Source organism: Sabethes cyaneus, chromosome 2, assembly GCF_943734655.1.
Source record: "Sabethes cyaneus chromosome 2, idSabCyanKW18_F2, whole genome shotgun sequence".
NCBI lineage: Eukaryota > Metazoa > Arthropoda > Insecta > Diptera > Culicidae > Sabethes > Sabethes cyaneus.
The window spans coordinates 55,324,053-55,339,994 of NC_071354.1; the positions used below are offsets into that span (position 1 = coordinate 55,324,053).

A 15,942-nucleotide genomic window follows, 5' to 3' on the forward strand; every position below is an offset into this window, starting at 1 on the left:
GTCGCGGAGTAATATTTTCCGAGCTTTTTATTTTGAATTGGACATTCAAAGTAGTCTTTGGATATGGTCAGAGGATATTTTATTTTCAAATGCGTTGGATTTTACGTAAGCTTGCATCACGACGGCGAAAGAAGGTACTCCAGTTAACTTAATTTAGTTAGTTACTCCAGTTAGATTTTAAGACGGTGGACAATGGTGGTATTGGTGGTTGTTTGCAAACGAAAGTCAGTAAAAGTATCTTGCGTCTGTTATAACTGTGACTATGTATATTCAAACAATCCAACGTCACAAACGAATCCGATATCTTACCCGCTATCCTGACACTTCATTTTGAACCATCAAGGCACGAATCAACCTCATCAAAATTGTTGGAAAACCAAGGAATCTGCCACAGCTCATTTCATTTAACCGAGTTGTGCGCCGCCTTAAAATCTGTAAACAAATGGTGAGTCTGCAAGTTGCATTCCCAGAATTTATCAAGAATTTGTCGCAAGGTGAACATTTGGTCCGTCGTGGAGCGTCCCTCTCGAAAACCGCACTGTTAGTCACCAACAAAGATTTCCTACAACGGCCTCAGTCTGAGAAAGAAGATTCGGGAGAGAACTTTGCATGCAAAATTGAGGAGAGTAATGCCTCGATAATTGCTGCATTCGAGTCGATGGTCCTTTTTGTAAATAGGGCAAATGAGACCTTCCAACCAGTCCGTAGGAGTTTGTATAAAGTATCTTTAATAAACAAACAACAGGCCGAAGGTAGTTCCTTCTCATCCATTATGACCAAAACGTCGCGCTTCTCTGGAAAGGTCTTTTTCTCCAGCACCTTCAGCAACCCCTTCTGGGTGATTGCCTGCAGCTCATGTACGATCAGCTTCGACTGACGCTTCCACAGTGTCCATTATGACCAGGTTCACCACCGGAGATTCACCCGTTGGACTCTCTTTCAAGAATCCAGGTTCTATGAGCAAGACATTCTGTACGAATCTGATGCAGAGTTCCTCCACACGATGCGAGTAACTCCAGAGATTCTTTGCGAATCATTTTTGTTCCTCCGGGAGTGCTGGCGTCTACAATATATTTTTAAGGCTATACAAATTTACTCGCCTCAACCCAGTAAACCATTTGGTTTGTATATCTCGATTGCAACTGAGGTATACGAAATCATATCTGAACGAAAAAGTTATATTTCACGCCATATAAGAGCATATATGTACCAAAGTGGAGGCGATATACGTCCGAAAATTTTGACAACTATTTGTAATTCTATTTTGCGCAGTTTTTATAACACGCAACAAAATACTACTGAATATATGATATAGATATAATCAAATATTGCAATTGTCTATCCTGCTTTATAATTCACAGTCATGAATTGTATATGAAGACACGCACGACTGTAAAACAACTTATTGTTCACTTCGATTTGACATACTCTAATCATTATACAACTCCAATATGAAATTGACATGAAAACCATTTAATGTGAACTTTCTATTACGATTTTGTGTTATCTGGGAAAATATTCTAAACCTGATGAAATTCCTCTAGTGTTCATAAAAAATCTGGCAATGGAACTCGCCATTTTGTGAACATATCACTGAATTCTTTAAAAATATGGATATGCCCATTTCCAGTACCTATCGTGTTTTTTTGTATAAAATCATCCGAGTACAAGTGGTCTACGAATGCATTGACGGACGATCTTTGTAGACACGTGGAAGTCGAACAAGTAATACGCGTCTTGAAATCATTCTCTCACTATAATCATAGAGTCATTATTGCCGTTCACAGTGTTTCCAGAAGGTTATCGTAGCCATTGACTGGGCCTTAGTATACGTTGTGGTGCGTTGACCAATCAATCAATGCGGGACTGTCAATCTCGGATCTTAAAATTTTTGTGCTGAGAATAATTTGGTTGACATTCCGTCGACCTGCTAATGTTTCGATGCCAATCGGTCCACACCGGTCTTCGTAAAAAACCAAGTTTTGCGGTAATGCGAGAATAGATCTTACTAGTGAACAGAATGAATCGTAAAGACACAGTGGAGTTAGATCATCACATCAAAAAGTGTCTGAGTAGTGCGTTTTAAAGGTCAGTTTGTAATCTAATCGAACACCTAAATCCTTGATTTGGTCAACTCAATCTTGGTCAATTCAAAACACTCTCGTCGATGCAGCATTTATATGGATTTGAAGGCGGGTTTTGACAAAATTGACCACAAAATACTGCTACAGAACTTATCCCATCTTGGTATCTCCGCACAACTGACAGCCTGGTTGGAATCTTATCTAACGGAGCATGAGCTTCGGGTGAAGATTGACGGCTAAGAGTCTCGACCTTTCTCAAGTAAATCAGGAGTCCCACAAGGCAGCAATCGCGGACCGCTACTGTTTGTTTTATTTTTTAACGATGTTGCTCTGGCTCTGAATGGAAGTTTCGAGCTGGTTTATGCAGATGATTCGAAGCTGTACGTAAAAGTGCGCACCGTGGAGTATTGTTGGCGCCAACCAACTAACCGTTTTTGTATGGAATTAGGTCGTTGTTATTTTAGTTATCTTTTTTGATTCATTAAGACAGATGGAATTACTGTTAAATAAACAAATAAATAAGTTGAACAAAACAGGATTTTTCAGACGATGATAAAAATTCACACAGCACTTCGCTATACTAAGCACAAGATAACTCACCCGGTACCTACTAGTAAAGCGGTCGATCACATCCTGTAGATGGAAAGAATAATTTAAGTAGCGGATGACTAAGTGAATTTTCAAACCATCCGCATAGATCAGAACGTGGCTGTCCGGTACAATCAAAAAGATAGCATTGAAGAAGAGAGCGAATAGAAGCGGTCCTTAATTACTTCTTTGAAGAACCTCGCACTGCGGACTGAATGTTGCCGATTGAGCTGATCCTTTCTTTACGTACAGCTGAATTGAAATTTATATTTCACAACTAACAGAATAACAATTCTCGTAAGCAAAAACATAGACACAAATAAACACATAGGACTCGAATGAACGCCTTGCGTTGAGAAAGTTCTAATAAACTAATAACAACAACAACAAATAAACACAAAATTCATATTCTCCTTTGTCATAAATACACGGTGTTCAAAATACCGTTATTAAAAAATAAAATAGGCCATTTAAACGCAAAATACCAGGTGGTTTGTATTGCCATCCTACACCTCTGAGCAAATTTTAAAAAAATCGATCGACGAAGTTTTGAGTTACGCCCTTTTAAAGTTTTAAAGGACAGATTGCTCATATAAAGTAAATAAAAATCTTCAATGACACTTCCAAAATGAACGTAACTCACAGCCGGTATTGATTTTTTATGCAACATATGCCCATTGCCGACCATTTTAGGAGTTTTCCGCTGTATTGGGACTAACCGGAAATGTTCCGGATTAAGTAATCGCTGTGGAAAATAGCCAGTATCGAACATGAACAAATACTTATCATTCGACACCTCAAATTACGCCAGAATTTAAAAACTAGATCATTGACAGTCAGATCAACTACCTAGCACCACGATGGTTATATCTGGACAAGTTCCGGGGGCTTCCGGGAACTGGGAAAAAAAAATTAATATATGCCTGACCGCATTTCAAGGTCATGACTAAAGTCACGAGTTTGGTCAAAGAAAAAATTATTCCTCTAAATCACAAACACAATTATAAGAATTCAATAAGGTACCCCGGGGCAAGTGGTAATACGGGGTAAGTTGGAACGGAGTTCATAACTCTCTTCAACCTCATTTTCTTCAACCGAACCTTGCTAGAAATGAAAGATACAACTCAAATGCATGCATTAAAATTATAGATTATTTATAATTGGCATTCCAAACACCAAAATTGGACTTTAAATTTGAGCGTTATTTTCAATTTGCGTTGTGAGTTTGACGCACCTTTCTATAAATGATATTTTGGCCACAGGCTTTCGTAAAAGTACATGTTTTTCTTACAATAGGTAAACATAATTACGTCATTACACATTACATAAATACGTCTCGCAATAATTTGATACAGCTACGTAACATTTCATTGCAACACTGCATTACAGCGTAATTGCTCAAGATCTGTGTTTTATATTAATTATAAAGTCGCCCGTTGTGATCTGATTTTGTTACGGCATTTTTGGATGAACCATTTGTAGAAACATTGTCTTTGATGGCTTCTTGCAATGGTTTCACGTATATTAACGTGCTGTATATTAACATACACAATTTTCTGTTATTTTATGCTTTTAAATTAAATTTGCCCCGGTAAATGAGGCAAGTGGGACCTATCGCCATGATTTTGAAAATTGTCCTCCAGATTTATTTCATGTAAATTTATAGGGCTTTTTCGTAATTAAACCTTCGAAGTGATACCACCGAAGAGTTTATGTGCTGAAAGAATTTCGAAATAATCATAGGTACAGAGTACACAGTCAAATAAAATCTAACTATGCATTATTTAGGTTCCACTTGCCCCGGAGTACCTTGCATCTTTTTCGAGGGACACTTGACCACGATAAATTTTCTCGAATTCATATATTAATCATTGAATACATGGGGTAATGGAAGCCGCCTAGAAGTTCTTTACAGGAGCATTGGCAAACCATTTCATCGCATTTAAATTGCAAAAATTTGGGATTGAGTGAAGTGGGTAGCCCGCTATTTTCTAAATGAGGCTATATTTTTATATTAATTATATCAATATTTCTAGAGTTCTCTGATGGTGTTGAGTTACGGAGCCGGCATACCAAGCAGTCGTATGTTCGAACGTTTTACGTTAGAGTTACTAGCAAGCTTGCATCAAACACACCCAATTTGAGCGTTAATCTTTAGCAAATCCAAGTGAAACATTATTATTCAAAATTTTTAGCCACTTTCATTAAAAGCTCGAGTTATTTATTTAATAGTTTTCCAAAATATTTGCACAAGATACGTGAAACTCCAAATATTATTAGATAATTTCCGTAAATCAATTCTCCACGTTACATTTTTTGCATCCTCCGAGCTGTATAAACGCGAATGATGGATGTTGACAAAAGAATAACATTAAGCCCCTTTGCACACGAACTGAGCCAAAACAGATCACACAGTGCACGCGCCTTTCTGAAATGAAATTTACTCAGCTCACAATCCTCCATCCAAACATTTTTTTTTCTAGCACTCGCTCTCTCCCTCACACTCTCATGTTGTTTCTCCCCGAAAGCAAATATGATCCACAGCTCTACAGACGAGCAACACGTGTTAGTTATAGTTATGAATGTCGATTGCCAGCCGTTCGTTCCAGCCAGCCTGCCAAAGGAATTCAAACTTCCGCGCAATCAGTCACGGCAAAATGAACATATGCTTCGCACAATTGTAGACATTCATTTCACAGCCGAAAAAATATTGCAATTCACGCAACAATACAGGCACGTTAGATGTATTTTAACACCTTCTTAATAATTAATAGGAATTTCCGACTTAAAAGTAATATTCCGTTTATTACTCACGAATATTTAGCACGGCTATTTTTATTTTTATTTACATTAAGGTACTCCGGCGCTAGGTCAAAAAACGGGCTAAGTTGAAACCGAAACTGCTTCTTTCGAATAAAATCATTCCGTTCATTATAATGAAAAGTAAATGCTTAGACTTACATATTTCTCAACTATATCCTCAAAAACATTTCCACCGATTTTTAAATTATATTTGTCCTAGCGGCGCAATCTTCCCTTTATATTTTCACCTGTAGCGATTTATGAAAAAAAAAAATTTATACATCTCTTGATTCTCAACATTTAACAATATCTGTATGAAAATATTCATTCACACTTTTATTTAATTTTTTTAAAGGTTAGTAATGAGGTTAATTACCGACTATCCAAAAAAATTCTGTTGCATCCCAAATATTATTTTTAAAAGTCCCGAAATATACCCATACAATTGTCGTAGTGGATTTTACCCTGCCTTCGCTCCTAACTGTCACACTATACGCCGGAAATTCCCAACCAACTGCGTCGTTCGTGTCGATGACCAAGACGTTGGATGAATTCAAAATTTTGCGGCCACTAATCGGTCCGCGCAGTAAAATGTGAGATCTGATTGAAGCCAGACATAAATCGCGCTACAATAAAACGACGGATTGAAAGAGGACAGTAGCAAATTTTACTAGTCATCTATAACCGGTACGCTATGTGACCTTCATACATTCGATAGCGAAGCGCTGCTTCTGGCGAGGAATTCGCGGGATGTACGCACAGATGGCAGAACAATGGAATTTTGGAGAAAAGAGGTTTTGAAAGTATTGATTATCAAGGATTTTCAATCATTTGTAAATGAATCTTTCAATTATAATAATGCCCTATTTCATGATCAGTTTCGAGAAACACCATTTAGAAAACTGAATGACAACTGACAGCTACTTTAAAATGTTTGATAACAAAAGTTTAATAATTTTCTCCGAGATGTACAAAAAAGAACAACGGTGTATCAAAATGAAATTGAACCAAAATGTTTAGTGTACGAAAAAGATTTTTATCGCCTCTGCCTTCAAATGTACAAAACAAACAAAACCTATTCACATAAGGAATATTTCGCTGGTACAACACACTAAAGATTCAAGAGCAAGATGCTGTAGCACAAAAATAACACCAAGCTATGCCAAACAAACACTCTCCCTGTTCGGCTAAGTGTGTATAGCATGTACCACAGATAATATACCACGATGATGATGACGATAATGACGGTGATGATGATGATGATGATGATGACGATGACGACGACGATGATAATGCTAAACGTTGACCGGTCAACAGCAGAGCTGCCACGAGCTGAGCACTGCTAGTAGGTACTATCGTGGCAAGACTCGCAAAAAATCATCCCAACACTGTGACTCCACCGCAGAAAGTACACTCTACAGTACATTTTAAACTATCGAAAAGAGTAGACAATCTCACGTTGAGCTAAAATGGTACGAACATTATGGTTGCCAGTTGAGTATTTTTCGCCGACTGTTGAGAAAACAAACCGAATCGCACTATTTATTCTTTCTTGTAATTTCAGAAACACTTAGCCAATCGAACTTCTAGCAAAAAAATCAGGATACATTAATCTTTAAGGTATGATAGTCACAAAATGTTTCTTGTGAAAAACTTTGTCCAATTAATAGTTTTCCTAGACTACTGAGAAATTTAGCTCACACTGTTAAGATGAACGCGTGGTTCAAGATGTGTGAATTTTCCGAGAAGATAGGAAAATTTCTCATGAAATTTTTTAGGAAAATAGGAGACCTCGATTTTTTAAAAATATTGTTCTCATTCAACAGTCCCTAAAATACATACATTCTGTCCCTTAAATGCATCCCTGTACAAAATTTCGAAAAATTTTAAACTTGTACGATAACTTTTTAAATTTAAATTCCGAAATAACCGCTTCGTGATTCGCAGACTGTAGTAGATTATTAGTAATATATGGACGACAGTTAACCATTGCTTCAGCTTCTATATTAAACGTCATCGTCAGCGTCAACGTGTAGTTTATGGGTCTTTACATATCGAAGCAGCCTCTCCCATACTCCACCCGTGTGGAGAGCGGAAAGTGGAATAAATTTCCAGCTGATCTGAGAAGTAAAGAAGGTTAAAGCGACTGAATTTATTGACGTTTTTATTTCTAATTGGACTGGGAAGAGTCCAAAATAATGTAAGCAATTGACTGTAAATTGGTTTGGTTGGTGGCTTGGTAGAAAAAAACTACTCAGAATGCCCATAAAGCGCACAGACGAAATCCAGTGTAGTACGGTGGTTGCATTACTCCAACGGTATGTTTTCTAAATTGCATAAATATATGGTAGCTAGAGAGTCTAGTTTTAGAACAGAAAGGTATTTCAGTAAAGTTACGGGTATGAAGTGGATAAGGCAACTAGAAAGAAGCACCCAACGAAGCTCTACATACATCCCAAGCTTCTACCTAGTGCTTCCCTCTACCCATACCTGAAAATACATCAATTTATATAATTGAGTAGCCAAGCTAGGAGCTTTCTATCTTTTCCTTAATTGCTTGGGGTTAAATGGAATTAGGTATTATTTATGGTTCCATTTGATTCCTTCGAATTCTCTCTGCGGTACATGCTGCGCAGTTGGCATGGCCGTCGACAAGACATATTATAGATTCATATAATCGTCCTTTTCCAGGATGTTCTTAAGAATTGACTGCGTTAGTAAGAGATTAAATTAGATTAGAGAAAGGTATTTCAGTAAAGTTACTTTTGACTTCGCGCCACTTGAACTCCATTCTCTGGGATCTGTGACTAAACTGAAGTAAGCGATTCTGCATATTTCGGGAACACTGCGATATGCAATAGCAGCGTAAGATGCGCAATGTTTCGAGTTGAGAAAGAAGCTTTGTCTATTACTGTCAACAATAGCAGAGATCTTCCACTTTTCCATGCACGAGAAAACAACAAATAAGTCCCTAAGGGAATCAGGCTCATCAGCACTCGTTATACTTCTCGTTTGGAAGGTACATGATATAGTACAGCGGAGTTTCAATTTTGGCATGGTTCGACCGACGGCAATTTGGCACAGACCGATTTTAAGCATAAGCATAAGCATATGAGGCTGCAGGTTGCTCGTGTGCTGCTATTGACCAGGACCGATGGAAATGGCAAAATAATGGCTGAAAAAAGTATACTTCGGATAGCACGCTATTCCTCATTCCTTATCAGGTCCCTGCATGCTGATCAAGACCGACTGAAGGGATGGGAAGGAATGTTGGTCCAATACTTTTTACTACTAAAGACCAGGGAACCCTCTGCATCTTCACAGGCATTTCGGGAAATGAATTGTTGTTAGTAGAAGTGGACAAAGCTACGCGCCGTTTCAATGTGGTTCCATTAAATTAAATTATTTCAATCGAGGACACGCTACAGATCCCAAACTGCTTCATCTATCTCGGTCATGTCGGAATCTCGGGAAATTCATGTTGGCACAAGATGTGTTGTCTTAAAATGTCATCAAGACATATTACAATACCTGACTCTTTTTTCATAAACCCAACATATTGGTAGCAAAAGTTATCGAATTCGAAGGCCGCTCGCCCGAAACAACACATCTCTCACAGAATCGAATAGATAGAGACGAAAGCAAAAACTCTCCTTTCCCGATCATACCACGCAATACGAAAACAATATACTTTAATACAGCATCATGTAATACACAAATGAATTTTTCAAATAGGAGAATGTCTCCGGTTGTGTCAGGTTTTGTTTTTTGGTCATAGCTTTTGATCGGATTATCTAACTCCGAATCTTTTTAAAGCATTTAAAATATTGAAGACTTACGTATCTTTTTGCTAGAGACTGCATATATTTTTCGTTTGAAATAAACAAATTATAGCGAAATTGGGAGACACAGTATTTTTAGTTTAATAATTTAATCATCCAAATCTGAATTATAATCAATGCCTGTAAAAACAGGAAGTTCAATATCTCAAATAAGCGGATTTCGCTCTCATGTGTCTGAAAAGTGTGTTGAAAATGTTTGTGATCATTAAAGTATTGAATAATCGATTTTCTGGAGTTTTCATAACCGGAGAACTCAACTGTTTCACAACCGGGGCGGACGCCAGTTTGTAAAAATTCATATAAAATATTTTGAGTAAATCATTTAGGAGTCCAAAACTAAGATAATATGTATCTGACTGCCTTCTTTTATTCTATTTGATACACACAAAAATCAATTCCAAAACATTCTAGCAAAACTTTTTCGGGCATGTTTTCCGAACACATTTCCTACAAAACATTCTATAGGCTGTACTTTGATTGTTGTTTGCTCAAAAGCTAGAATACAAATGAGACGAGACGTTGGTAGTAATTTCGTAGTGCTAGTTTAATAAACACGTAAAAAATGATGGGTGTTTCACAACCGGGGACAATCCCCTACTTATCTCCATCTCCTAATATATTTAAATACTGGTTTCAGGGCAGTAGATGTTTCGCGAAATCTTTTGTTTTTTTTTTTCAATTCCTCTTCGTTCCAATTAGAATGAAACACAGATAGTGTGAAATAGCGCTTCAAGCGACTGCGTTCACTCATACAACACAAACTAATGCATTCTTTTCGGTGATCTATATTGTGTTGCTTAACCTAAAACATTAGAATTTAGAATTATTTGCATCGGAAATCACGATATTTGATTAATAATACACTCAAGTCGCTTTTTTCGCGAAGGATCCGTCCCGCGCAAATCAAAACCGCGTAAAAAAACTGCGTAAATTCCAAAATTCGCGTAAAAAAGCGCGTAAATTTCGAAAATCGCGTAAAAAACCGCGTAAATTCCGAAATTCGCGTAAAAAAAACCGCGTAAATTCCGAAAATCGCGTAAAAACCGCGTAAATTCCGAAATTCGCGTAAAAAACCGCGTGGATTCCGAAATTCGCGTAATAGTCGCGTAAAAAAACCGCACAAAAAAAAACCGTAAAAAGCGACTTCAGTGTAGATAACATTGGTTCGGCATGGGCGACATGCCTTTGCTGCCAGATTCGAAATCATACTGCTTGTAGGATGGCTTGTCTCCTTTTTGTAATCACAAAAGTACAAGCTGATTGGGTGAAAAACTCCGGACTTCTTTACAAAATAAAATAAAAAGTAGGTAGGAAATGTGCCCCAGCCTGGGTATATTAGATAGATTAAAATTTCAATTTTTGAATTCGGGCTTGACCTTGGACTTGAAGTTTTATTTAAAACTGGCTGACCCGACAAACTTCATATTGCCACAAATTAAACTGTGTTGTACATAAATCGTGAATCTCGGATGACCTTTGTCACAATCTCGAGTTTTGCAAGTTTCTGGGGAGTTCATGTGTTAATGTGTTTTAATATACAAATTTTCCTCACAGTAAAGTAGAAAACAACTCCCCCCATTGCTTAGCCTGATAAAAGAAAGCGGATAGCATTTAAATATTCACCATCACTACAAACCATTTAGATAGAGGCGATCTCTACGGGGGCTGCCCCCCTCAGTGGCCGGCGTTTCCGAAAACTTCATGCCTCCAAAAACACCCACATGCCAAATATGGTTCCATTTGATTAATTAGTTCTCGAGTTATTAGGAAATTTGTATGTCATTTGTATAGGAGCCCCCCTCCTAAAGCGGGCAGAGGTTTCAATTTACCATAGAAAACATTCTTGTCTTCAAAAACACCCACATGTAAAATTTTGTTCCATTTGCTTGATTAGTTCTCGAGTTATGGAGAAATTTGTGTTTCATTTGTATGGGAACCCCCACCCCTCTTAGTGGGGGAGGGGTCTCTAACCATCATAAGAATCTTCCCTGGCCCCAAAAACCCCTATATGCAAATTTTCACGCCGATCGGTTCAGTAGTTTTCGGTTCTATAAGGAACATACGGACAGACAGGCAGACAGAAATCCATTTTTATAGGTATAGATTGGACATATTGATTTATGAATTGGACTGTTCAAATCCAATTGGATATAAAATTGTTCCACGAGATTGGATTGCACTTGAAATTAGACTTAAAATTGGAAATGAATTGGAATTAAATTAAACTTGAATTAGACACTTAAGTAAAATATTAAATTAGACATCAAAAGTGGTTTTAAATTTGACTTGAATCATAATTGGAAATAAATTCACGCAAAAATGGACTTTACTTGGCTATTGAACTAAATTAGATTTGAATTTGGACTTGAAATGGGACATTAAATTGATCAACAATTGGACTTGGCATTCCATATGATATAAGACTTGAAATTGAGCTTGAAATTACGATTAAAATTGCGCTTGAAATAAGACTTGCAATTGTATTTTAAATTGGAGTTGAAATTGGAATTTAATTAGGCATGAAGTTGTACCTGAACTTAAATAAAAAGAAACTTTTTCCAAATTAAATTCCACTATTTATATTTATTCGCGACAGATTCGTATTTCGTCTACGACTTGCAAACTTCATCAGTATCTGTTTTCTGTTCGAAAATTTCTGGTTTCCTATTCTACTAAGACGCTCCAAAAAACTTCAATGCAATTGTACCTACAATTGGACTTTACAGCGGAGTTACATTAGGCGTTGAGTTAAACTGGAATTTTAATTGACATTGAATTAAATTGAAGTGGACTTGTTATTGCACTTGAAATAAGATTTAAAATTGGAGGTGAAATTGAAATAAAATTAGACTCGAAGTTAGGCTTAAAATGCGGCATAAATTTGGACATGAAATTGGATTTAAAATGGGACATTCAATTGGGTTTGAAATTGGCCTGAAAATGGACATGGGCTTATATTGAACTTGAAAAGACTTAAAATTGTACATGAAGCCTTGGACTGAAGCCCCTTTAAAACTTGATCCTTTTTTATTGATAGACAGATGCTGTTATGCGTGACGTACTGGTAAAGTGTGGTCGTTCGTTCGCTCGCTTGGATAAACGTACGGATTGGAAATTCATATATTCCAGAGTTTTCATTTCCACATTTCAAAATTTTGCATGCTTTCTGGAGAATGACAAGCGAATATTTAAAAATAAGTTTGCTAAAATTACAATTGTTTATAAAAATGCATTATCAAGAGGAGCCTATCAAAAGGAGGTGTGATATACTGATGGGCCTTCAACTATGAAAATAGTGAATATAACCGGTCACTTTTTAATATTCAAAACTATGTTTGCAGTCAGTATTTGAAAAATAGTGATTTTTTCAGAGTACAATATACTGAAGTCGCTTTTTACGCAGGTTTTTACGCGACTATTTTTACCGAGTTTTTTGGAATTTACGCGGGGTTTTTACATGAATTTTGGAATTTACGCGATTTTTACACGATTTTTTGGAATTTACGCGGATGTGCTCTTTGAGTCTAATTTTACGCGTAGTTTTGGAAATCACGTGGCTTTTTTACGTGAATTTTGGAATTCACGTGGTTTTTATGCGAATTTTGGCATTTATGCGGTTTGGATTTACGTGTAAAAAGCGACTGGAGTGTACTTTAATCGTTTTTATCTATGGAAAACTGCTTCAGTGTAAAAAGGTATAGTTTCCTACATCGTATCGTGAAGAATGTTGAAAAATGAATTCATCGTAACTAACCACGAAAAAAGCCAAATATTAGCGCTACGAAGGTTACGTACGTTTGATGGTACCAGATCAGTGATAATAACCGAACCGATTGAAACCGAGCGAAACCATTAGTGGGAAACGGCATCAAATTAATTTAGTTTATTGACTGTCCTGTGGAATATTTAATTCCTACGACCAAAGGCAAGAGAAGGACATTCTACAACATGACAACGCTCGGTCTCATGCTGCTAAAACCCAGTGGCAGAGTTAGCGGGAGCACATAAAGTGAGAAGTTCTACCCTATTCAGCATATTTCCCAGATCCGCCGTACGATTATCGTTCATTCCGTTCGAAGACTTGCGGACCTAATATTTATAATTTTTTACTTTCGCGCTTCTTTTCGCACTGTTGTCTTTCACAAGGATTAAAGTTGTGAAAAATTGTTAAATTTTGATAAAAATTCAATTTATAACGTAGCTATGTAAACTTTTCCCAAATCAAAATGAGTCTCGAATTTGACACGATTTCGATTTTAATAACACAGAGGCTACATGTTTGTTGCCAATTTCGAAATATCGCTGTATAAGAATTTCACGGTAAATAACTGCAACAATATGTCCTTTATTCAAGTGTAATGAAATTTTCCGTACTTATGGCAACACTAGCCCATTATCACTGATCGTGGAACATTTTCTGTAACTGCAGAGAAGTTCAAACTGAGAGCAATTCGATCCTTCAGTGGTGTAGGTAATGCTCTAATGGCTGCATACAATAATGATTACACAGTGTTGGTGCGACGATTTGAGTAGCCCGTCTGTTCATCCGCCCCACGAACGATCACACAAATTTATTTGCTTACTGATACCATTGCAGCAGACTGTTGTGCCCGTGGAGCGCGATCGTCACATCGGCCGAGCAATATACGACTTGGAGACAAGAATTTCTGTGTGCAGTGATTGCAGGGCTTATTACTGAATGAGCCGATGAGTTTTTGCATATGAAGCAGAGAAATTTCTTCCGACGTTTCACACAGTACAGTACTATCGACTCGATCACATGAAGAGACCCTGTTAGGACCAATACATCGAAAAGATTCATCAAAATACTAACCCCTTTGCAAAATATTTTACGTTCCTTCGCCTCGTATGGATTGATTGATGATTTGTTGAACTTTTAAAGTGCGATTGGGGTGATCTACGTGTGCCGAAGTTAAATTGCAAGGGTCTCTCCAACTCTCGCACAGAAATTGGCACAGTTACACAACACAGCACACGGTTCAATTCTATCTCTTTATTCCACTATGCTATCAAATGCTCACACTCCCGCATTATTGATTCAGAAAGTAGTATAATTGCAACTAATGCTACCAATTTGATCAGTACACAGCACAGACACTATAAAACGACCACTTCCGGGGAGAGAGCAATACTCTTCTAAAAGCACGTCCGATTCGTATCAAGTTTCGATCGAGACTGACCAGCCAACGCAACATGACCACCCATACGAGGCCGCCTGCTGCATCTACCGAAAGAGAATATCGCCATATGATCGTATCCGTGTCACCGGTGGTGGTGAGTTCCACGTTCAATTCCACACAATACATGCCCAAGCAAATGCACTTCGCAACAAGTGGTGAGTACTTGCCGTTGTATGGGTTTGCTTCTAGCGTACATGACGTATTGCATGGGTCACCCACCGCCAATGTTTTGATTTTGATGCAATCCATTGCAGCACACAGAGAAGCACATAGTTTTACTGATAAGAGCGTGTAACTACGTATGGGACGTGAAGAAACGTACGCCGAAATGCAACACAGAACAAATACCAGCTATCCTTAAAGCGTCAAGTTTAATGCTTCCTTGTTGTACTCACTTCTCCAGTTGTGCCACTCTGCGTATCAGAAACTCCACCAGCATAGAAAGAATTTTCGTTTGTGCCATTCGACGCTTACCACCCATGCTGCCACCCACTTCACTCCTGCTGCATGCGCCAATCTTCGACACTGTTCAAGATTTGACGTGATGCTGGTGTTGGTGTTGGAATATATTTTCACTTTCACAGAGAGCATTATTCGCGGGCAGCAGATGCAGGCGTACATAGTGCAGTAGTGTAACGTTAAACCCTTCGCTTTCGCAGTAAATTCTATCCACAACTCTTGTAATGTTTTGTGGCTGCATTCTGCACCTCAGCCAGTGGGTGATGAATTAGCACATTAACCATTGCTATGAACGGTACCATTGGCAGATTGCGGAATTGGAAACCAGCTACATACCGACTGACCTGTCTGGGACAAAACGAAACGGACTTGTGGATTTGCTGTCCCGAATGATTGATTGAAAAGCAATTGATGGTTGGATGTATTACAACTCTGTAGTCCTCGTCCTCGTCCTCGTCCCGAAGATGGAGGGCTATCGATAACATCAAAAGTGAACTTAAACTGTTCATTATGTTACAAGTGTTTTTAGGATTGTGCAGGACCTTCAAGCCAGTTAGTAATCAGCAGCTGCATTAGCAATCTAAATAAAACGTAAGGAAAACGTTTTCGTTCCTGCTTGCCTGGGCAACGGAAATGGGGCAGAATTCCCCAGCCAGCATATACCTACATATTCCGAAATCATTTGCTCGAAAAACTCCCACGGCAAACTGCATTTCACAGCGATAAGACTGAAAAACAAAAACGTAATCGCTTAAAGCTAGACAGAAACGTTATACTCATTACAGGACAATGAATGCACACAGTACCGCTTTTTTCCTGTTGTACCGCCATTAACCCCTCTAAGGTCTACATCATTTTTAGCGCCGCAAAATTCACTAAAATGGCCATAACTTTTTTATTTTTCAATATTTTTTCACCAAATTTGGGAATTTTGCCGAAAATATTTTCTATTTTCATAATATCTAT

At 37.8% G+C, this 15,942-nt stretch overlaps 1 protein-coding gene across 3 annotated transcripts in view; it reads right to left on the reverse strand.

Annotated features, from left to right (window-relative positions):
• The window catches only part of LOC128738277 (receptor-type guanylate cyclase Gyc76C-like), a 161,506-nt gene extending 146,566 nt beyond the window's left edge, over positions 1–14,940 (reverse strand). The window contains exon 1 of one of the 3 annotated variants that reach the window (XM_053833287.1): positions 14,913–14,940. The gene's annotated coding sequence lies outside the window, so the exon portion shown is untranslated. Of the gene's footprint in view, positions 1–5,633; positions 5,678–14,150; positions 14,482–14,912 lie in introns of those variants that run through there. The other 2 variants (XM_053833285.1, XM_053833288.1) reach the window with 2 other exon arrangements.
• Between the last annotated feature and the right edge of the window lie 1,002 nt (positions 14,941–15,942).